Here is a 24,346-nt window from a genome sequence, read left to right on the forward strand (position 1 = left end):
GTTACCATTTTCTTAACCCAGAATTAGAGCATGTGATCAGACAAACTTGTATGTACCTACAGGGTTACTAGATTATAAATTATTAATGAGTACTGCATTCTTTTCTCTGAATAATTCCATAATGTTTCACCATAGTAGATATAGTGGATATTATATTAGATTGGTAAGTGTGGCCTCTAGTCCTGGCTCTTCTAATTTACATATGATTTTGGGTTGGTCACTTAACATTTCTGGGTTTATATTCTTTAACTGTAAAATGAGAGGAATAGAGTACATGGTCTCTGAAGTCTCTTTTTTTGTGGTGGAAGATTACCTTACCAGTCTTGAACAAAGAAGAATATATATGATATTCTGTGATTGAAGGGGAAGGAGTGGGTTCTCAGTAGGAACTTTAAATTATGACAATTAGGCTCTTCATATTAAATTAATTACCCTGATTTGGAGTCTCTACCTTTTCCATAGCAAGGACAATGGTGACTGAATATAGCCTAGATGTTACTACCTAAGACATGCCCTCCCTTCTTTCTGTCACTAGTTTATCGAGTATTTGTGAAGTTCCTACTGTGTCTAGCACTGAGTTGTTTCTTAGAGATCCCATGGTGATTGATAACTGTTATGGTTCCTGAATCAATGGAGCTTATAGTCCAGTGAGGGAAAATAGCAATTATGAAATCACATAAATATAAACTTCCGGTGGTGATAAATATCATGGATGAGATATGCATAATACTTTACATAGCATATAATAGGGGAGGAAATTTGATTTACAATAGTCAGGCACACTTTCCTAAAGAAATGAGGATGAATTGAAACCAGTGAAAGAAGGAAGAAGAACATTATAGACAGAGGAAACATAACCTGCAAAGGTCCCTAGATAGGAGAGAGACTGATAAGAACAGGGACTGAAAAAGATGGTCAGAGTCACTAGAATGCAGAAGATGGGGGAACACAGTACGAGTTGGGGCCGGAGAAGCAGATAGGGGCTAGACTGGGCAGGGCCTTGTAAACCTGGTTAAGGATTTTGGTCTCTATCTTAAGAATAACAGGATTCCTTTGAAGTGTTTTAATCTGATTGGTGACATGATCAGATTAGTGTTTTGAAAAGATCACTCCAGCTGCAGTGTGGAAAACAGATTGCAGAGGATAAGAGTGGATGCAGAGAAACCAGATTAGTAGCACAGGAGTCTAGGAGGGATGTAATAGTAGCTCGAAACAGGGATTTGGCATTGGAGATAGAGAACTTGATGGATTTGAGACATATTTATGTATTTAATGATGGATTCAATTTGGTAAAAGAGAGGAAGATACTAAGGATAACCAGTAGTTTTCTGGTTTGTATCATTGAAGTGATGGTTATATATATATATATATAATTGACCAGCAGTTATCCTGGAATATCATGGTATGACAGAAGATCATAAGTTTGCTTTGGACATTCAAGAAGTAAAATAAAGTAGGCAAGAGGATATGTAGGTACTGAGCTGAGGAGTGTTCTGGCCTGGAGTGTTGGGTTTTTAATTCCTGTTTACCTTTAAATCTTTAGGTATTTTACTTGGAATTTGATAACTATAGAGACCTATAAAGGGGAGGCTATAGTGACCAAAGCGGTATTTCCCATATGGAAAGATTAAATGACAATGACTACTGAATCTTACTCATGGCCCATAGCAAAGATAAATGCCATTTGCCATGGATTGCTTTGGGAGCTGTTAAAATGTGGATGGCACTATTATGGTTATTGGAGATTGTGAAGATGAATAAGACATGGTCTTTGATTTCAGGAGATTTTCATCTAGTTTGACAGTTGGACAGGTAAATAGATGATAACAATGTAGTGTGAGTGCTATGATAGAGAGATGCCCAGTATTACTAGGGGAGCATATCAGAGGGCTACTTAACCCAAAATGAGTTAGTCAAGGAAGATTTTCTAAAGGTGTTGATACCTAAGCCATCTGGAAGAACAGAACATGGAAGAGGAAGTAAGAAGGAGAGGGAAAAATAAAGGACTGAAGCAAGAGGGATCACAGAGTGTTTGGGAATTATTTTTATTCCCTCCCTTTTGGGTGAAATTACCATTTTATTGTCAGACAAAATGCAGAAGGTACTTTCTGGAAACAAGAGCGTGACATTTAGCTTTGTTCTTCCTTTTTTCTTTTGTTTCTTTCTCTCCTTTCCTTCCTTCCTTCTCCTTTCCTCTTTTTTTCTTAATAGATAGTATACTTACATAGTTCAAAACTGAACATTATATAATGATATACACATGCAGTAAAGAATCTCTCTTCCACCTTGTCTCCTATCCACCCAATTCCTATCCTCACACCAACCCCCAGAATAAAGGTTGCCACATTTATTAGTTTCCTGCACATCCTTCTAGAATTTCTTTAAGAAAGCTATAGGCAAATATAAATATATGCATTTAAACTTATTTTTCCTTTTGAGATTATTGTGACTAAAATAAATTTAAGCAGAGGTTATAAAAGGAGGTGCCAAAGGAGTTTTGACTTGAACAATTTTAAATCTGGAAAGCAGCACTAAGGAGAAAGGATTGAAGGCTGAGAGACCATTTTGAAGTTTTATAGTAAGTACTGTTGAGAGAGCAGTGATGAAGCTTTACTTAAGGTAGTGGTAGTAGAGAATAAGATAAGTAGAAAATAAGTAAAGAATGTTATCCAACTGGATCTTGATCTGACTTGGGTTCGGAAACCAACTGGTTATTTAATACTAAACAGTAGTGTGGAGACACTAAGGGTAGTATTTGAATGAGTTGTGTGAATAAATGGTACATGGAAAGAAAGGTGTAAACCATTGGGACTAATCCATGAAATGAGGAAAAGAAGCTAATAGAGAAGCTGGAATAGTACAGTGGTTAATAGCTCATACACTACCATGAGAGACTATGGACTCCAGGAATCAAACTGAGGGTTTTAGAGGGGAGGGGGGTGCGGGGATGGGTGAGCCTGATGATGGGTATTAAGGAGGGCACGTATTTCATGAAGCACTGGGTGTTATATGCAAACATTGAATCATGGAACACTACATCAAAAACTAATAATGTACTGTATGGTGACTAGCATAACATAATTAAAAAAATTATTAAAAAAAATAGCTCATACACTAGAGTTCTCTAGACCTGATTTTAAATCCAACTCTTCCATTTACTAGCTGTGTGATCCTGGGCAAGTCACTTAATCTCTCTAAGTCTTAGGTTTTTTATCTGTAAAATGGCCATGATGAAAATAACTACCTCCTGGAATTGCATGAGGATTAGAGGAGATAATATATAAGGAAGGCCTTGTATCCAGGACTCACTGAGAAAGGCTAATCATAGATTGGGAAGTCATTTGATCATTTGAAATGAGTGAAGGTAGAGAATGAGAGGGTGGTTACGTCAAAGTGGAAAAGAACATGAAATACTTACATGGTTATTTTGGTAATCTGCCAGTAGTTGACTTGAAAATGCCATGTTGAGTTCTTTGGGCCTCAGCCTATCTATACCATAATAGTAAGTTAGACTAAGTGATCATTGAGGTACTTTTAACTATTCTTTGATGCCTAACTAACCATCTTTGAACTCTAAAACCATATCATCTATGTTACAGATTTCAGAATAAAAACGTCCGTTTTTTCAGATGCTATTAATTTCTTGATTTGGATTCATTATATGGCAACACCTAGAGTTTTACCTCTGTTAGACATTTAAGTTTGTTTTTATGTGGCTGCTTCCTTAAATAATTTCGTTTTGACCCTAAAATATAGTTTTTTCTTCTCTTTTCTTCTTCTGTCTCTTCTTCTTTTTTTTTTTTCAATAACCACCTTGTAAAAAGACTATTGTTTGCCTTGGCCCTTTTAATCTGCCCATGAGGAATTCAAGCCGAATGATAGGGAGCTGTGAAAATCCAGTTAGTGTGAGCTGTAATCTTTTTTGCTGGCTTTAAATAGTTAGAGTACCATGCAGACACCCTGCAGATAACTGAATCAAAACATAAAGTAATCACCTAAACATGGATTCTGCCTTTGCTGTTATGGAACTATAGTAGAAATTGCTAATAACCATTTATTTTTCAGAAGAATACTTGGTCATGATATCAAATAAAATCAGGGTTAGATATTAAAAGCTCTATTTCACAGGTAGGCAACCTGGGTGTTTGTGAAAAGCATTGATTTCTGAAAGTTTGATATTATCCAGTATTTATAATATCCTCTATTGTAGAATTAGGAAAACATCTTTATAGAAAGAGAATATTTATAATCCTCTAATCTTTCAGTTGTCTTCTACTTCAGATATCGCTCAAGGAAAACAAGAAAATGTTAATATAATCAGGCTTTTTGAACTATAATAAAACACAAGAAGAAAGTGTGCTGCCTCTCTTTTTTTTCTTATAAAAGAAACTGGTTTCACTAATGCAGTTTATTGAGGTAGCAAAATATTCTCTAATAACTTTGTCAAATGGAGGTCTATTTTTCTAGGTTTACTGGCTCCTTTTTTTTTTTTTTAAGTTAAAAGATGGATCTCTCATCCATTAGATTCTGCATTAGAGCGATGAGAAACACTGTGTGCAGTATGCCGATGCCGCCTCCTAATTTTATTAGCTTTCCATTTTCTAATACTGCTGTTGATAATATTCTGGTGAAGTTTATAAAATAAAATAGGCTATTTGTTGAAACCAATATCCTAGTGTTGCTGGCATGATTCATGCTACATTAGGAGTTCATAAGTCATTAGTAATCTTTGATGTTCAGTGTGTTATCCTGAGCAGCAAACTTGCACTCCTTTGTTTTGAAAGATTCATAGTGTCTATTCCCGGACAAAGGTTTCATAAAGTGGATGCCTTTCCTATGCTTAGCACTTTGCCTTAGGCGATTTATAGAGCTCAACATGCCAGTTTTTCAAAATAGAGGAGCCCACTTTTCATCAAAAATATAGATTCCGAGACTGTGGTTGCCAGTCCACATTCTCAACACTTAGTTTTTCTGTAAACTTTTTATTACAGAAATATTAAGACTTATAAAAAAGTGAGAGATTGGTATAAAGAACCCAATTTATCCATCTTTTACTTCCAACAATTTGCAGTATATGGTCCGTTTTAGGTGTGCTGTGTACAAATAGTTTTGGAAAACTATTATTACTATTATTTTTTAAATTGAGTTATAATTAATGTATAATATTATATTAGTTTTTGACCCTAGTTTTGATCATTTGAAGTATACACAAATAACATAATGACTCGATATTTGTGTATACTGCAAAATGATCACCACAGTAGGTCTAGTTACTTTCCATAGTAAAATAAACTATTATATTGCCTAAGATATTATTATGTTGCTGAATGTCTCCATGAAAGTTCTAAAAGCCATTGCTATTTTAGTGGACTGATAAGTTTGGGTATGTGGTTAGAGTAATAATATTATTAAGAGAGACCTTATAAGTTAGATATTTTATGAGCAGTTGTAATGCTCTCATTTGCATACAGTGTACTGTGTATGTTGTGTAAAACATTCTGACCAACAGATGTTAGTAGAGGACTGTCCAGGTATTTGCTAATAATGATAGCATTACTTCTCATTTAGTTTCTATTTTCTCACTTGTAACTATCTTTGTCTCTATCCTTTCTAAGCTGCCTACTCCTATAGTCACGCCAAATGTGGGGCTCAAACTCTTGGCCCTGAGGTCAATAGTCACATGCTCTACTGTCCTATAGTCACATCTTAAAAAGTTAACAAGCTTGTCATTATCACCAGCTGTACCTCCAAATTATATCTTGTTAGCATATATTTCTTTCTCTCCACCATCTACATTTCCAACTCAGTTACTTTAGTATCCTCTATAAAAATGTTTGACCTTATTGAGGCCATCAAAAGAAAAGCCTTTTCTTTTTTCTTTTATTTATCTCCACTGATACCTGAATGGAGGGATTTCCACTGATATGGACCAAGCCAGTATCATTTTCTACCTGAGGTATAGCTTAGTGTCTTAGTTGCACTTCTTACTTTCACTCTTGCCCTCCCTACAAACCATTATCCACACAGCAACCAGAGAGATCTCCTAAAAACATTAGTCAACCTCCTTCAGTTTTTCTCCCTCAGTTTACATTGGAGTAACTTAATTGATTATAAAATTTGAAAGTTGTTATCACCAAATTTCCCTTGTATCAAAACCTACCAGTTGCACCAAGTTAAGTGGTAACTACTAAATGATAAATGATCTGGCCTATGCCATGAACTTTTAACTGGTACTTTAAATATAATTATTTCTATAAATAAGCCATGAAAGCATATGGTCTACTGTATAGCAGGTGGTCAGACAATTTGAAAGAAGAATATCAAAATTAACTTAATCTTTAAAACTGAAAAACAGAAAAGACATGTTTTCTTTTTTTAAATTTTATTTTATTATGTTATGTTAATCACCATACATTATTACATCATTAGTTTTTGATGTAGTGTTCCATGATTCATTGTTTGCATATAACACCCAGTGCTCCATTCAATATGTGCTCTCTTTAATACCCATCACCAGGCTACCCATCCCTTCCCCCAGAACCCTCAGTTTGTTTTTCAGAGTCCATAGTCTCTCATGGTTCATCTCCCCCTCCTATTTCCCCCCCTTCATTTTTCCCTTCCTACTATCTTCTTTTTTTTTAAAACGTATAATGTATTATTTGTTTCAGCAACCCTCAGTTTGTTTCCTGAGATTAAGAATTCCTCATATCATCGTGTGCCTGGGTGGCTCAGTCGTTGGGCGTCGGCCTTCGGCTCAGGTCATGATCCCAGGGTCCTGGGATCGAGCCCCGCATCGGGCTCCCTGCTCCGCGGGAAGCCTGCTTCTCCCTCTCCCACTCCCCCTGCTTGTGTTCCCTCTCTCGCTGTGTCTCTCTCTGTCAAATAAATAAATAAAATCTTCAAAAAAAAAAAAAAAGAATTCCTCATATCAGTGAGATCATATGATACAAGGACATGTTTTCTATCTTGAAGAGAATTTAAGAAGTATCCTTTCTGACTTAGTAAATGTTTTCAAAGACTGTGATAATAGAAATAAAGAAACTTTTTTATCTTTTTAACGAGATAGTTTACCTGTGATATAGTTTCTTCCTTTTCCTTGACTTAGAGGAAGAAGATAAGGAATTCTCTAATACTACATATTTGAATCGCTTTCAAATTATGTTTTTAAACTATCAATCTTGATACTCTTTTTTCTACCTCTTTCCTTTTTCCCTTTACAAAACCAGTCTTTTGTTTCTCTCAGTAATGATGCTGAGCTCCCAATGCCTCAGCACCAAAAGAAATTTTATAGATTGTCATGTTAGATATATGGCAACAGAGACCTAGTCCAGCCTATTTTCTTTACAGATGAGAAAACTGAGGCTACCAGAGGTTAAATGATGTATTTTCCCAAGGTAGCTATCAAGGTGAGATTTTGATAAGTTAATAGTTATATAGTTGTACAAATAACTCTGATCTTATTGAAGTACATGTTTTACACTTAGACATTTTGTATCTCCCTACTGTGACTAACTCCAGCATATATTTAAAATATAAGTATTAATAAATATGGTCATTTTTCTGGGGTGTTGAGATTCAGTTAACCTGCTGCCTCTTGATAACTCATTAAAATGCATTCCTCTACCTGTCACTAGCTATTCCAGTTACTGCTGCCCAGAACCAAAGGGTTTGCTGTTCTTGTTAAAAAGGAAGATTTGCATTGCATCCCTTTGGGTTTAGACACAATTGGAAGCTATGGAACAGATTAAGGATAAGTATCACAGACACATTAGTGACTTACTTGGGGCTTTCTCACAGATTTAACCAAAAGAATTGTGGGAGGAAAAAAAAATCTTACACCTAACAGGAAAAAAAAAAAATAAAGCATTTAGGGAGGCTGAAGTGTGAATAAAATTCTAATAGTCCTTACAAATATTTTTTCCTTAAACTAAAATTAAACACTAAAAATAACACCTAAAGAGAATATTAATTACATCTAAAATAAGGACTACTTCATACCATTGTATCAGTCAGGGACCAGTCAGGAAGATGAAACCACACTAGTTAATGGAATTTTTTATGGTGAGTTGGTTAATTAGGTATGGGAGGGTGATGCAAAAGGGGGAATACTGAGATAACAGAGATAGTAATAGCAAGAATCAGGTACTGCTCCTGGGGGAACAAAGAGAAGAGGTTGGGTGCTCTCTTTGGCAGCTCATATACTACCATTGGAACAATACAGAGAAGATTAACATGGCCCTTGCACAAGGATGACGCACAAATTTGTGAAGCGTTCCATATATTTTCCAGAATATTTGCGGGGGGGTGGGAAGAGAAGAGGTTGAGATTATGATTTAAGATCTCAGAGAAGGGCAGAGCTGGGACCCAGACCTGGGAGGACTAGGTGTTGCTTGACTAGTGTTGGTACCTCAGGGGCTTGTGGGATGGGCTCCACAGGCTAAGAGCTGGACCTTTGAGAAGGAGATGCTGCTTGGCTGTGCTAGTGGCCTCTGAGGGAATATGATGGGTCTGGTTCTGGGAAAATGGAAAACAACAGCAACAACCTAGAAATTGGAACCAACTCTACTGAGTTACTTCCTCTGGAGTAAAGAGTTGTTGCAGGGGCAGCCCTGACAGGAGCAGCAAGTAAAACAGGGAAGCCCTTCTCACTTTCTGGAACTATTCAGCTTTCTTCTCACACCTCTTCCTAGCAGAACTTAACAGGGAGCTAGCTGGCAAAGGAAAAATGTCATTTGCAGAGTTCTATAATAAATTTATGGCAGAGGTAGCAGCTTAGTAACTAGCACAACCATTAATTGCCATTTTCATCCTTTTATACTGAAAACTTTACATTTCTCTTCCCTGAAGTGCTAATAGTTGTTTATATCCATTGGTTCCTACTGTTGTTCAAGAGATAACAAATAACTTGAATGTTTGAGATTATTGATTAGGTCTTTCTCAATCTATGTGCCCCATGCCTAGTGTTATGTAAGGTTATGTAGGCTTTTGCCCATCGTGGTAACTTCATTGTATAGTATGTGGCTCAGCATCTTCTTTCTTACAAATGCTAAGGGTGTACGGTTCTGAGTCCTGAGTTTACTTTCCTCTATACATTTTCACTGCAATAAACTTCTTTTTGCTCTTCTACTTTCCTTCCCTTTTCTGTACCCACCTGGAGTTTCCTCTTTTGAGACTGGCCCATAACAGGATTGATTTGTAGTTTGTGCATACTGGAACCAAAAATATGGGTTAAAATGTGTTTATTAGCAATTAAGAACCTTTTAACATTTTGTGTAAGGGAACTTAAAGTTAAGGAATATTTTCCATATACCATTGTTCAAGGTTTTTTTTCCTCATTATTGGCTCCCCCAGAGAAGAATTAAATTTAAATCAATTTGATCGATTTTCATTTAACTTGAATGAGAGAGAAATTAACAAATACTAAGGAATAAGATTCCTGAATTGAGTTGAGCTCTGGAAGGCCACAAACCAGTTTAATACCTAAAAATTTGTCTGCTCTCCCCCTCCAATTGAGAATTGAGAATCCATCTATATAATATACATGCTATATATTAAGAGACTTGGGTTCCAGTACAAACTCAATTCCTGAATACAAACTCCTTTACCAAATAAGGATCTCCTTGTCTTCCCCTCCCCCTCCAGCCCCTTAATGAGAGAAGTGGCTTTCCAGCTTTTCTTATCACTTCTTTAATCCTTATCTTCCTCTTTCCTTCTTTCCCCTTACTTGCTCCATTTGCCCCCTCGGCTGGGGTGAATGGATGGACAGAGATCCTTTTACTCTCCTGCCGCACATGCAAAGCATATAGTTTGGAAACCATTTCGTCTATGATTATATCACATAATTCAATACATTGAAAGCCTGTTTGGAAATCATTGGAGAGAAATGTGAGCTAGGTTTCTGGGCCAGGGTTCAGAAACTTTTTTCCATAAAGATCCAGATAGTAAATATTTTCGGCTTTGTGGGCTTACAGTGTCTGTCAGAACTACTTAGCTCTGTGGTTGTAATGTGAAAAGCAGCTACAGACAATAAATAAATGAATAGGCATGTCTATGTTGCAGTAAATTTTACTTAAAAAAGCAGGCAATGGGGCCAAGTTAGCCTAAGGACTGTAGTTTGTCATCTTCTGGTCTAGGCCGCCACAGCCTCTTGTATAGAATAGTGGCCTCCCAAATGAGGTACACACACTTTTGATTGCACCCTCCATAACTTAAATACAATTTTTAGTATATGTGTATATATTTCCCAGTTTATTTAAAAATTTGATAGATGTACTAATATACTAATCTATTATGTCATCATGTTTAAGAGTAGCATACTTTGCATTGTATAGATACATACTAACCTATTTAATAATCCTTGTGTCTTTTGACATATAAGTGGTTTTCATTTATTATTGAAATGATGGATATTCTTTTTTTTATTATGTTATGTTAATCACCATACATTACATCATTAGTTTTTGATGGATATTCTTATACATAAATATTGTACATATACGTATATGTATATGTACATATATGCAGAAATATTTTTGTATCTAAATACCTTTGTGTATATTATATTTCTGTAGAATAAATTCCCAGAAGTGAACTTTCTGGGTCAAAGAGTATTGGTTTTTATGAGGTTAACACACATTGTCATTTTGCACCCTGGGAAGCTAGTATGAATTTCCCCTTCTTCCACCACTAGCAATGAGTAAGTGCCCACTTTTAATGTACTGAAAATATTATTACTCTAGCCAAAAATTTATTGACTGAATCAGTAAAATAATTAGAAATACAGTTAGTATAATATGATACTTCTTATTTCTGTGGATGACGGAAAATTTACTTTGTCATTTCTGATTACAATACCCTTTCTAGAGGGAATTTAATGATGCTATTTCTTGACTATTACTAGAAGGGATGGATACTGACATATCTGATAAAAAGATGGCTGAGCACCCAGGAAGTAAGTCTTCCAGCGCTTCAGTGAAGCCATTTCAGACCCACTTTTTGTAGCATTATAACAAAGCACACACAGGTTCAGACATTTATTCATCAGCTCTCCCAAGAGGCTAGCTAGTTTCACTTTCAGAGCTCTATTTATATGAAGTAGTAAACCATTAAGAACTGTAGACTTTGTATCTGGATGGCTTTAGCTTCTTATATTCTGAAGTTAATGGGGTGGGGGGGAATCCCATCTTTTTAGATTGTATGCCATGACTTTTTCCTCATTGTATCTCAATTCAGATATCACTATTGATAAAATTCCTGGAAAAAATTACTGATTAACATCACCTTGGGAATGGGATGCCTAAAACAGCAGGTGATAGGATTTGTCAAATTATCATCAGGTGAAAGCATTTTAAGACTGAAAATAGTAAAATCTGGCATTTTAAAATTACTTTCTATCATGTGCTCTCTCTCTCTCATTCTCTCTGTCTCAAATAAATAAATAAAATCTTAAAAAAAAAAAAAATTACTTTCTAAATAGTTTTATAAATTCCAGATTTCTAAATGTAGTAAATAGTGCTTTAGGACTATGTGATACATGTATATTTTTTTAAAGGGTAGCTTTTCCTTGCCTACTAAATGTGAGGTTTTATTTTTTCTTTCTGGTGCTGTCAGGTTTGAAGGAGGTTAAGTTGCTGGTTGGAACTGAAAATGCTGTGTAGGAATTAATATACCCAATTAAGATTTTTTTGCAGTTCTTTATTTGACATAATTTCAAACTTAACAAATATGTTTCAAGAAGAGTAAAGAACTCTCATATACACTTTACCCAGATTCACCAATTGTTTACATTTTTGCCTCATTTGCTTTATCAAATTTTCTGTCTGTCTCTCAGTACTCTTTTTTCTGAATCATTTGATAGTAAGTGGCAGGCATCAGTCCCTTCATGCCTAAATATTTTTGTGTATATTCCATAAGAATTTTTTTTTAAGGTAGCCACAGTCAGTAATCAAAATCAAGAAATTTAACGTTGATACAGTATTATATATAATCAGTTCATAGTCCCAGTTATGTCATATAACTTCCTATTTGCGTGTCAACCACCTTTACCGTCCACAAAAGGCTGAGTCCAGTCCAGGGTCATGTATTACAGTTAGTTGTCATGTCTCTTTAGTTTCCTTTAATGTAGACTAGTTCCTTGGCTTTTCTTTGTCTTTCATGACCTTGACATTTTTAAAGCTATATAGGCTGGTTGTTTGATAGAATGTCCCTCAATTTGGGTTTTTCCAACATTTCCTAATGATTAGAGTCAGGTTGTGCATTTTTTTGTCAGGAATATCACAGAAATAATGTGATATTACTCATATCAGGACTCACAGCACATGATATCAGGACTCACAGGATGTTGGTTTGTTCCATTATTGGTGATGGTAACTTTGATCATTTGGTTAAGGTCCATTCAAAATTTGATCTGGCAACATAAAAAGAACTTTTATAGTGGTTTGATTTCTAAGGCACACATTCTTGTTGAATAAATTGATATGTTTTCTCTGTATATATTACCTGTTCCCCATTTGGGGAACAAAACAAAACAAAATGGGCTTCTTTGTTTAATATTGGTGAAAAAATTAAGTGAATAAATAAAATAATAGATTTGTATCATTCTACTTGTATCAATTTCGGGGGGTTTATTTCTACTTCCTTGGTTTCAAATTCTTTATAGTTTGTTTACAGACTGTATTGGTAGAAGATACTACATTTTATAACTTACCTAAAGAGTTGTTATGATATGGAATTTTAATTTTAAAATTGTTTCATGTTTTAATACTTTCTTCCTTTTCTCATGCAGTGCTGAGCCCTATTCGTATATTATCCCCATTGTTTCTAGCCCTGTACCAAATCAAATCTGGAATATTCCATTATTTATATACTCCTCTTAGATAAATTTTAAATTAGGAATGAAACAGATACAAAAGCATGATATTCCATAAGTACTTGGTTTTAAGAATTTTATTTTAAGGTGAGAAGGACTGTCACAACTTCTTTACTTTCAGAGAATCCATTTCTGAAAGATTAAAATGTATCCTTTTTCAAGTCCTTAAGAGAATTCCAATCTCCTTTAACAATCTATTCAAGTACTTAACACACTCTAGAAATTCTTTTCTGTAGTTGACCTAAGTCTGCTATCCTATTTCATGTTTATTTGTAGTAAAGATGAAGAATAACTAGTTAATGGCTTTGAAAATATTAAATCCCACATCCTCAGTAAATTACTTGCTTTCAGAGATACCATTTTATAGTTCTCTAGTCAGATGTGTGACTAACGTGTGGCCATCATGCCACTCTTTAGTTAGAAATCCAGAATTGGATAAGGACCATGGACCATGGACCTTTTATTTATTGGCCTCAACTTTAATGTTATTAAATTTACAGTATGCCATATGGTTTTTAATCCAAGCAAAAAACCAATAATGCATTATTTCTTTTGAGTGGGAATATTATTGAGATATGCTGAGTATTGGAGTTTTGTATAAAGTTGAGCTGCAGAAGAAAGTTTGAAAATCAATAATTTTATATGTTATAATTTAGGTTTTCACTGCATTTCTCAAATTATTTAAGGTCTAGTTCTTTATTGTACTTTTAATAAATAGTTGCTAGTAACTTTTCAAGCACATATATAGTTCCAAGTAAAAGAACAAAGAAAGCTGAAAAATAGTAAAATAACACACAGAAAGATGGGTTAAAATAAGACTGTAAGAGTGAAGTTGTTCTTTACCCGTTGGCTAAAATGTCATTTGTTGTTACTTTTCCTTTTAATGTATTTGAATTTTAGCACTGATGGTTTAACTCTATATTGAGTAGAAAGGTAATTGAAAACAACTGTCTGTATGTTTTTGTTTACTATAGTTTGGCTTTATGCAATTTTACCATCATATGTTTACTAAATTCTTAAAATATTTTAGTCTAAAATCTACAGTAGATGTGTATGATTTATGTTTACTTTTGGAAAGTGTTATATATATATATATATTTTTTTTAAAGACCAGAAATAGATTAGAGAAACAAAATCATAACAAATTCAAATTTTAACACTCAGTTTAAGTAAACTAAGGTTAATAAATTTAATTATATCTAGTAAAGTATTCCCATATCTTTTGACAGTTGATTTCATTTTTTCTTATCAAGTCGATTTTATAAAAATAAATGACTATCTAGGGTACTAAGAAAAGTGTGTTGCTTAAAATCAGATGTTTAAAATGAAATTGTTGACTGCAAATGTGTAAAAGAACAAATATATACACATGCATGCATACATATTACAAATATATACACATACATACATTCTCTCTCTCCATATATATATAAGCTTTGGGTGTCTGTATCCAACAGTGGGTGCTCTGGAGACACATTTAGAAGTGAATTATGACTCGGATTTCAAGGCCTGCCCAATATTCTGAGTTAGTATTCGACTTAAAGAATGAAGTCATGTTTCAGCCTATGTCAGGGGAACAAGGCACACAGTTTTAGATAATCTTATACTGCTCAGACAGGTTGGCAATCACTAAATTAAACTCATGATGCAGTTTGGTTAAATGATCCACTGATTACCAAGTAATCACAGCACTCTGGGAATCTGGGTTCAGTAACTCATGGCTGTGTATAGAAATAATGCTTATATGACAATTTTTTTTGCTACTGGTGGATATGTTTAAAATGTATTGGCTGTTCTTGGGAGTGGCATTTGATGAAGTTTGGGGCTGGGACCTCAATTATTGGAAAGAGTATACTTCTAGTTGGCTGCTTTAAAGGCAACAATGTTGATTGAATGAGTAATATAAAACAGAAACAGAATTCAGTATAAAACATTGTGGCTTTCCCATTCTTTTTCTTTTAGCAAAGTGATTATGACCTTAAGAAAAGGCACCTACTGACTCTTGCAAGTGGAAAGGAAAAGATATGAAATCCTTTTCAACATGTCCTTATCTTATTACTTCCACTGTGATTTTATCATCATCAGTGTAGATGCAGATATTCCCCCCAAAGTTTTTTCTTATCAGTGGGCTCAGCTTTCTATATTGTCCTCAAGTTAGCTTAGTTAAACTTACTAGGAAACTGTCAGTTTGGTGTCTTTGCAACTACTCTGTTATTTTCTTGTGACCACAGTTCTCTTAATAATTGCTCTGAAGTGATGAACAAGATTTCAGAAATTGATTGTAATGAGAGTTAAGAAAAACATTTGGAATCCACAGAGTTAATGAAATAACCCTTGATTATCTAAATTTAATACAAGAACTCATGTAGTATCATAGTGAAAAGTTTCCTGTTTTATATTTAAGAGTATTTTAATTGAATCTTAATGCATTTAAGTTTCTACAGACCATTAATTTTGGCATTCTTTTTCATGATAAATGCTATGTGTTTAGAAAAATCAGTATTAAAATTTAGCTTCAAAGAATTCATGGAGAGAAACATAATGAAATCTTGATATATTATATACAAAAGACAAATCCCCATCATTTCTTTTTATGCAAATGAATTTGATTTAGACATAATTCCCCAACATCACCATGAATTTCCATCTGTGTAACCCTGATGTTCTTAAGCAGTCTGCAGTTACCTCATGCTCTGGGCTATATTCACTGTGCATGTATGGAAACTGTGACTATCTTAACACTTTAGATGATGATATGAATAACAATTGTTTGTTGATTTTATTCTCTATCTCCCTGGATAACCTGCTGTCTGCAAAGGCTGAATAAGTGGCAGATAGCTTTTGTCATCCCTTATCCAAGCTGTACACTTGTAAGGAAGAGCAGGGATAATCGCCTCAATCTAATTAGGGGTTAAAAGAGGCCATGACTGTGATGTGGCAGTGAGACACCTTACTGAAGCAATCCTGTTTGCATTAGAAAAATAAGGTTGTCATATTGATTATTCAAATTGACTTATATTGGCCAAGGCTCAATGGTTTGTATTGCAGCTGAAGCAGTTGAAGATCCCAGCTATTCACAGAAGACCTATGCTATAGCATATATTGTATTGTGGCTTGTTTGCTAATTTGGGGTTTTACGAATGAAGACGAAGTTTAATCAGGCGATTTAAAGGTTAAACTGATCATCAGAAACTGAAGTTTAGCTTCCACCTTGTGATAGCAATGATTATGTAAATTCTGAATAAGTGAAGATCTAGTGACATTTTACGCTCTAACTGAAGATATTATGTATAAATATAAAAGCATTATTTAGAGCTGTTTTAGTCTGTTGATGATGCATATTTTGATGGTAAAGAAAAAGGGGTAATTGGTATTAGTCAAAAGGATGCAGCTTGTGTTTCCTGTTTCCCTTCTCACTTCTCTTCAACCTGCTCTCCTTTGCTTCACCCAGTTCTGGATTTTGGGTATGTTCTTAGAACAGAAATACTGGAAAATAGAGACAGGTTTGAAAATTTCTGTACAAATCTTTAATCACTCTTTCTTGAATGTCCTACTTAACTCTATAAGTCCCACTAAGTTGCTATGCACGGATGGCCTATATTTTGATATACATATCAAATGTCTGTAGACATTGGATACTTTTTATGAAACCTCCATTATAGAACTAATTTTTAAAATGAAGAGTTAGTATTATAGTCCCCTCTAGTAGTAGTCAGTTGTTTTGCATTTTGCTTTTTCCTGCTTGAGTATCACAAGGATTCATGGGAATTTTATTCAACATATTTCAGTCAGAATTGTTATTTTGTTGTTTTTTGATGCTCAAATTGTAGCAAGTTTGTTCAGCATGAATCTCTTCAAATTGGCTCCTGTGTTCTTTACACATGACCCTGTTAGTTTTAGATGATTCTTTACATTTTGTTTCAGTCTCAGACTGAAATTTTTGTTCCGGAGCCTGGAATTAACCATTTACCCAAATAACCTTGGCTCCTTTTAGTCAAGAATGGTATTTAGAGATCAAAATACGATGCTCCAGGGATGGCACTTCTTTAGTTCAGTGGGCAGAACTTGAGAACACACTGTGTTTCCTTGAGTTTAAGATGTGGTCAATTGTAATTTTATGTACTACTATGAAAGAAAAAATATTGCCATTGGGGTGCCTGGGTGGCTCAGATGGTTAAGCGTCTGCCTTCGGCTCAGGTCATGATCTCAGGGTCCTGGGATCGAGTCCCGCATCGGGCTCCCTGCCCTTGGGAGCCTGCTTCTCCCTCTGCCTCTCTCTCTCTGTCTCTAATGAATAAATAAATAAAATCTTTAAAAAAAAAATTGCCATTAATTTTAAGATACCATCTAATGCAAATGCATCCTCATTACAGATATGTTAAAATAATATTCAAAATGTACATTTAGAATCAATGAAATATGGTATACTAAAACATGAATTCATACTATTATTTTAAATTGAAATTTATTATCACAGGATTTTGACTTAAGGTTTAGTTTATACATATTTTTTTTTCTTTTTCAGTGAATGTGTTCCTAATAACATTGGCATAATCATTTGCTTTATTGTATGGTATGCATGAAATAGTTTTTTAAAATAATGTTCTTGAGTTTATAAACAGTTGATAGAAAAACTATAAGTAGAACTTTATCAGAGAATCCAGCAGTAAGTCGGAAAAATGAACCAGGAGTTAAGAGTGGTTCAAACTAGAAATATAAAGGTAATTCAATATTGTGAAATTTGTTAATATAATTAGCTATAATAATAAGTCAAAAGAGTGTAGTGATGTCTACCCTTCTTCATTTCAGTTATTTTTGGTAATTCAGAGTTAAGGGTGTTACGTGATTTTAAAAATGTAAGTTAAATCATACAGTAAAACACACAAATCTTACGTATGCAGTTCGGTAAGTTTTATCAAATACATTCATTTGTGTTCCATATTGCATCCCTTTCAAAAATTTCCTTGTGCTCCTTTGTAGTCAGTCCCTTCCCCCAGCTTCCAGAGGCAATCACTATTCTAATTTCATTTACAACAGATTAGTTCAAGAACTTAATATAAATGGCATCTCATAGTATGTACTTTTTTGTACCTGGCTTCATTTGCTTAGCAGGTTTTTGAGATTTATCCATGTTGCATATATTAGTAGTTTATTCCTTTTATTGCTGACTACTGTTCCATTGTATGAATGTACCACAATTCATTCTATTGAAGAATATTTTGGCTTGTTTTCACTTTGGAGTTATTAAGAATAAAGCTGCAGTGGATTTTCTTGTACAAGTCTTTGTGGAATATATGTTTTCGTCTCTCTTGGGTAAATATCTAGCAGTGAGTTTTCAGTTTTTGAGACTAACGCAGCTATGAACATTTGTGTACATGTCTCTGAAGTGACATATGTTTGCATTTCTTTTGCATAAATACCTAGCAGTGGAATAGATGGATTGTATGATAGGTGTATATTTAACTGCCAGATGGTTTTGCACAGTTGTTTTAGTTTACATTCCCATAAACAATTTATGTTTCAACAAGAAGTTTCAGTTGCACATCTTTGCCAATATTTGGTGTTACAGACCTTTGAATTCCAGCTGTTCTAATGGATTTGAAGTGGTTTTCATTGTGAGTTTTAACTAGCAATTTTCTGGTGACTAATGATTTTAAACACTTTTTTTCTGTGCTTACTGGCCATTTGTATATTTTCCTTGTAAAGTATTTGTTCAAGCCTTTTATCTATTTTTCAAAAAAAGATTATTTCTCTTTTTATTATTGAGTTGTTGAAATTTCTTACATATTCTATGTTCAATTCCTTTGTTAGGCATGTGTTGTGGATATTTTTTCCTGGTCTATGGTTTATCTGTTAATTTCTTAACAATGTTTTTATATAAATAGTTTTATAATTTGAAGTCCTATATGTAATTTTTTTCTTTTATTACTACTTGGACTTTTTTTCTTACATGTAAAAGCTAGAATCAGTTTGTCAGGTTCTACAAAAATCCTTGTTGGTACTTTGATTGGAATTGCACTGAATCTATAGATCTATTTGGTGGGAACTTGTATCCGTAAGATACTACATTTTACCATCCATGGACATAGTATACCTCTTTATTTATTTAGTACTTTAAAAATGTCTCAATAAAAAACAATTTTTTTCTTCTGTAAAAGTCTTGCAAGTATTTTGTTACATTTATGTCTGTCTACTTTGTATGTTTATTGTATTAATTGGCAGTATCTTTGTCCTACTTGGAATTTGAATGGGAATTCTGCTAATATTTTTCTAATGAGAATAATTTTCTTTTTGGTTTTTGGTAGATATCATTTCCTGTTTGACAAGATTTGCTTCTATTCCTATTGGATAAGATTTTTTAGAAATCATTTATTTGTATATTTTTTAACAAAATTTTTTCCTGCATTAATTGAAATCATTTTAAAGTTTTCCCCTTTTAATATAGGAATGTGTGAATAATAACTGATTTTCTGTTATTAATCTGTCCTTGCAGACCTGAGATGAATTGAACATACTTGTAGTGTACTATCTTTTTCTATATATTGCTGGATTCATTTGGTTTGTTTGTTTATTAGTATTAGTTTATTTCCTTTTCCAACTTTAGCATCAAGGTTATACTAGCCTTTGAAATGTAATGGAGAACACTAGTAGGGGATATTGATAATGGGGAGGCTATGTATGTATAGGGGAAGGAGATATATGGTAATCTCTGTGCTTCCACTCAATTTTGATATGAACCTAAAACTGCTCTAAAATTTAAGTCTATTAAAACATATAATGGTGAATGGTTCATCAGTTTCTTTCTTTCTTTCTTTTAAGATTTTATTTATTTATTTGACAGAGAGAGACACAGCAAGAGAGACACAAGCAGGGGGATAGGGAGAAGCAGGCTTCCCGCCAAGCAGGGAGCCCGATGCGGGGCTCGATCCCAGGACCCTGGGACCATGACCTGAGCCGAAGGCAGATGCTTAATGACTGAGCCACCCAGGTGCCCCGGTTCATCAGTTTCTATTCTCAGAAAGTTTATGTAGGATTAAAATGATATATTCCTTGAATATTTGGTAGAACTAGCCTATAATACAATTTAGGCTTAGTATTATTATTGTGAGGGGTTTTAAACTATTCAGGTTTTTTGATGGTTAAAGGACTGTGAAGGCTTTCTATTTTATTGTTTATTTTCTTTTTTTCTGTTTAATCTTAAATCAGTTTCTGTAAGATTTTATTCTAGAAATTTGTCTGACAAATTCATTTTACCTGAGTATACAGATTTATTGTCATGATACTCTCTTACTGACTTTTAATCTGCATAGCATTGGTAGGTAGCTTTATTCCCTCTGCCTTTGAAAATGTTAATACTGTTTATTATCTCCCATTCACTTCTCATTTCCTCTTTATTACCTTTATGAGAAAGAAACAAAAAAATAAGCATTCATGTCTTCTTTGAAGATGATATTTTGTCTAGGTTATTCGCAGTTCATTTTTAAAGGATTTCTCTTTCTGAGTATCTCCTTCTCTCCCACTCAGTTTAACTCTCATTCTGTTTTACACATGCCACACCACATACCACATAATCCTTTTGGCAATGCTCAAATCATTATTAATTATGCAGTTTTAAAATTAGAAATTATATTTCTTCTGTTATAGCAATAAAAAGTACATGTTATACAACATTTTCTTTTCTTTTCTTTTTTTTAAGATTTTATTAATTTATTCATGAGAGAGAGAGAGAGAGGCAGAGGGAGAAGCAACCTCCCAAGGAGCAGGGAGCCCGATGTGGGACTTGACCCAGGACTCTGGGATCATGATCTGAGCCGAAGGCAGACGCTTAACCATCTGAGCCACCCAGGCACTCATAACATTTTCTTTTTTTTGAGTAGTGTTAGTATCACTAGTGATGAGGAGTGGGAAATGAGTAAGAAATTATTTCTTTCTATTTAGACCTTCCTGAGTATTCTACCTGATGAGGGTTGTAAGTAAAAAGTAAAAATGATAATAGGATTAGCCCTTTAAGGACAAGACCTCTTAGATTGTATGCTCCCATCTTATAGATCTAGTTGTTACTGATTTTGTTTCTTGGTCAGTATCATTTTATAGAAAGTACCAAATGTGATAAATAAAAGTTTATTAGGCTTTCATTTATCACATTTGGCGATTTGGGGCCTTTTTGGAAATATATGATGGAATATATAGGATCATAGTGGTTGGGGAGAAAAAATAGGAACACTCTATGTCTTAACAGTGTACAAGACAGCCCATTCGAGAAAGAAATTTTCCCATCAGAAATGCCAGTGATACTTCATTGAGAAAAACCAAGAGAGTAAACTACTTTTGCTAATTTGCAGCGCCAAAAATGCTGGAGAACTATTAAAAATCAATATGGTATACACTTATATAGTGAATAATTCCATCACCACAAATGTTTTCACTTGCCCTTATGTAGTCCATTTTCCCCTCCACCTCAGCCTTAGATGACTGCTAATGTACTTTCATTATAAATTAGTTTATATTTTCCAAAATTTTATTTAAGTAGAATCACAGTACACATTATGTACTCTTTTGTGTTTGGCGCTTTCCCTCAGCATTATGATTTTGTGATTTATCCATGATGTTGGATGTGTATCAGCAGGTAGTCCTTTTGAATGAAGAGTAATGTTCTTTTGTATAAATATATCACATTTTGTTTTTACACTCATCTGTTAATAGATATTTGAGTTGTTTTCCATTTTGGATATTACTAAAGCTGTTATGAGCATTCATATAAAGTTCTTCAAGTGGACATGTGTTTTCTTTACCTGGAAAGTGAATGACTGGCTTGTTTGGAAGGTTTAGGTTTAACTTGTAAGAACCTGCCAAATGGTTTTCTGAAGGGGTTGTATTATTTTACATTTACATGACTGGTATATGAGATTTCAGGTTTCTCCAGATCCTTGCCAACAATTGATACTGCTGTTCTTTTTAATTTTAGCCTTTGTAATGGATTGGTAGATTTATGCTGCTGTGGTTTTAATTTTCATTTCCCTGATGTCAAATAATGTTGAGCATCTTATATTTGTTTATTGGCCATTTGTGTATCTACTTTTGTATAGAGTCTAGTCAAATTTTTCTATTTTTAAAGTTTTACTGAAGTATAATTAATATACGGTAAACTGCACATATTTTAAAGTATGCAACTTGATATTTTTTGATTTCTGTATGTAACTATGATACCATCACCACAATCAAGATAGCGAACCTATGCTTCATAACCAAAGGCTTAGTCAGGCTCCTTTATAATACTTTTTCCCTCTCTCATTGCTTTTTTCCCCACAGGCACCTAGTTAGTGTAACTGCCGATGAGTTTACATTTTCTAGAACTTTTTATAAATGTAATAATATGGTATGTAATCTTTTTGTCTGATTTCTTTCAGCATAATTATTCTGAGATGCATCTATGTTGTCGCATATATTTTTCTTTATTGCTGAATAGTGTGCCATTGTATGTGTATGAAACAGTTTGTTTTCCCAGTTACCTATTGATGGAAATTTGTGTTGTTTTCAAGTTTTGGCTATTATAAAACAAGCTGCTATGAAAATTTGTGTACATGTGTGGACATACTTTCTTTTTGGCAATAGAAGGACTGGATCATATGGTAGGTTTATGTTTAACTTAATTGCCAGACTGTTGTCCAATGTGGTTGTACCATTATATAATCTTGCCAGCAGTGCATGAGTGTTCCAGTTATTCCTCATCACTACCACATGTATGGTTAGTCTTTTATTTTAGACATTTTGATAGGTGTAAAGTGGCTCATTATGGCTTTAATTTATATTTCCCTCGTCACTAATGGTGATGAGAATGTTTTCAATGTTCTTATTTGCCACCTATATATATTTCTTAGCGAAGTATCTGTCCACATCTTTTGCTTATTTTTGTGTTGGGTTGTTTCTTTATAATTAAGTTTGGAGAGTTCTTTATATATTCTAGATTCAGGTAGTATATCAGGTATGTGCTGTGCTTCTTTCATTCACTAGGAGTGCCTTTTTTCTTTTTAAGATTTTATTCATTTATTTGACACAGAAAGAGAGAGCACAAGCAGGGGGAGTGTCAGGCAGAGGGAGAGGGAGAAGCAGGCTCCTCTGCTGAGCAAGGAGCCCGATGTGGGGCTCGATCCCAGGACCCTGGGATCATGATCTGAGCCGAAGGCAGACGCTTAACCAACTGAGCCACCCAGCTGCCCCACTGGGAGTGCCTTTTGAAGACAGGAGTCTTTAATCTTTTTTTGAAAGATTTTATTTATTTATTTTAGAGAGAGAGCATGGAGGGGAGGGGCAGAGGGAGAGGGAGAGAGAGTCTTAAGCAGACTCTGTGCTGAGTGTGGAGCCCTAGATGGGGCTTAATTTCATGACCCTGAGATCACGACCTGAGCCAAAACCAAGAGTCGGATGCTTAACTGATTGTGCCCCCTAGGCGCCCCCAGAAGTTTTCAATTTTGGTGAAGTATTGTTTATTAATTTCTTCTTTTACAGACATGCTTTTGGTGTTGATCTAGGAGATCTTTTCCTAACCAAAGGCCACAAAGATTTTCAGTTTTCTTCTACCAGTTTTATAGTTTCAGATTTTACATTTAGGTCTATGATCTATTTTGAGATAAATTTTGAGTATGACATGAGCTATGGATCAAAGTTCATTTTTTTTTTTCTTTTTGCATCTTGGAAATTTAATATTGCCAGCATATTTTTTTGACCAGATCACCTTTTCTTTGTTGGATTGCTTTTGTATTTTTGCAATAAAATCTGTTGTTCATAAATGTGTAGGTCTATTTCTGGACATTCTGTTTGTTCCACTGAAATACATATCTGTCTTGATGCCAGTACCACACTATCTTGATTATTATGGCATTATAACACTTGGAATCATGTAGTCATAGTCTTCACACTTCACTCTTTTTTCAGAGTTGTTTTTGCTATCTTAAGTCCTTTCCATTACCATATGAATTTTTTAAAAATATTTTATTTTTTTATTTGACAAAATGAGAGAGAGAACACAAGCAGGTGGAGAGCAGCAGAGGGAGAGAGAGAAGCAGGCCCCCCACTGAGCAGGGAGCCCGACGTGGGGCTCGATCCCAGGAACCCCAGGATCATGACCTGAGCCAAAGACAGATGCTTAACCAACTGAGCCACCCGGGCACCCCTATTACCATATGAATTTTGTAATCATTTTGTCAGTTTCCACAAAATACCTTGCTTATATTTTGATTGGGATTGCATTGGATCTGTAGATCTATTGGGGAGAATTAACATCTTAGTAACATTGAGTCTTCTGACCCATTAACAAGGTATATTTTTTCATTTATTGAGGTCTTATATGATTTTTCTCAACAGTGTTTTGTAGCTTACAGTTTAGAGGTCTCTGACATTTTCTTTTTTCATATTTATCCTGAAGTATTTTATATTTGTGATGATACTGCAAATGATATATATATGTAATATTTAAAAAAT

At 34.3% G+C, this 24,346-nt stretch overlaps 1 protein-coding gene and 1 non-coding gene across 2 annotated transcripts in view; both read left to right on the forward strand.

The window, feature by feature from the left end:
* The window catches only part of RSRC1 (arginine and serine rich coiled-coil 1), a 408,321-nt gene that overhangs the window by 135,065 nt on the left and 248,910 nt on the right, over window positions 1-24,346 (forward strand). The window lies entirely within an intron of this gene.
* Window positions 8,178-8,284, forward strand: LOC115940216 (U6 spliceosomal RNA). Its single transcript, XR_004075006.2, has one exon. It is a non-coding gene; the product is annotated as a U6 spliceosomal RNA (small nuclear RNA).

This window comes from Leptonychotes weddellii, chromosome 1 (assembly GCF_054177405.1).
Source record: "Leptonychotes weddellii isolate Sample4059 chromosome 1, ASM5417740v2, whole genome shotgun sequence".
NCBI lineage: Eukaryota > Metazoa > Chordata > Mammalia > Carnivora > Phocidae > Leptonychotes > Leptonychotes weddellii.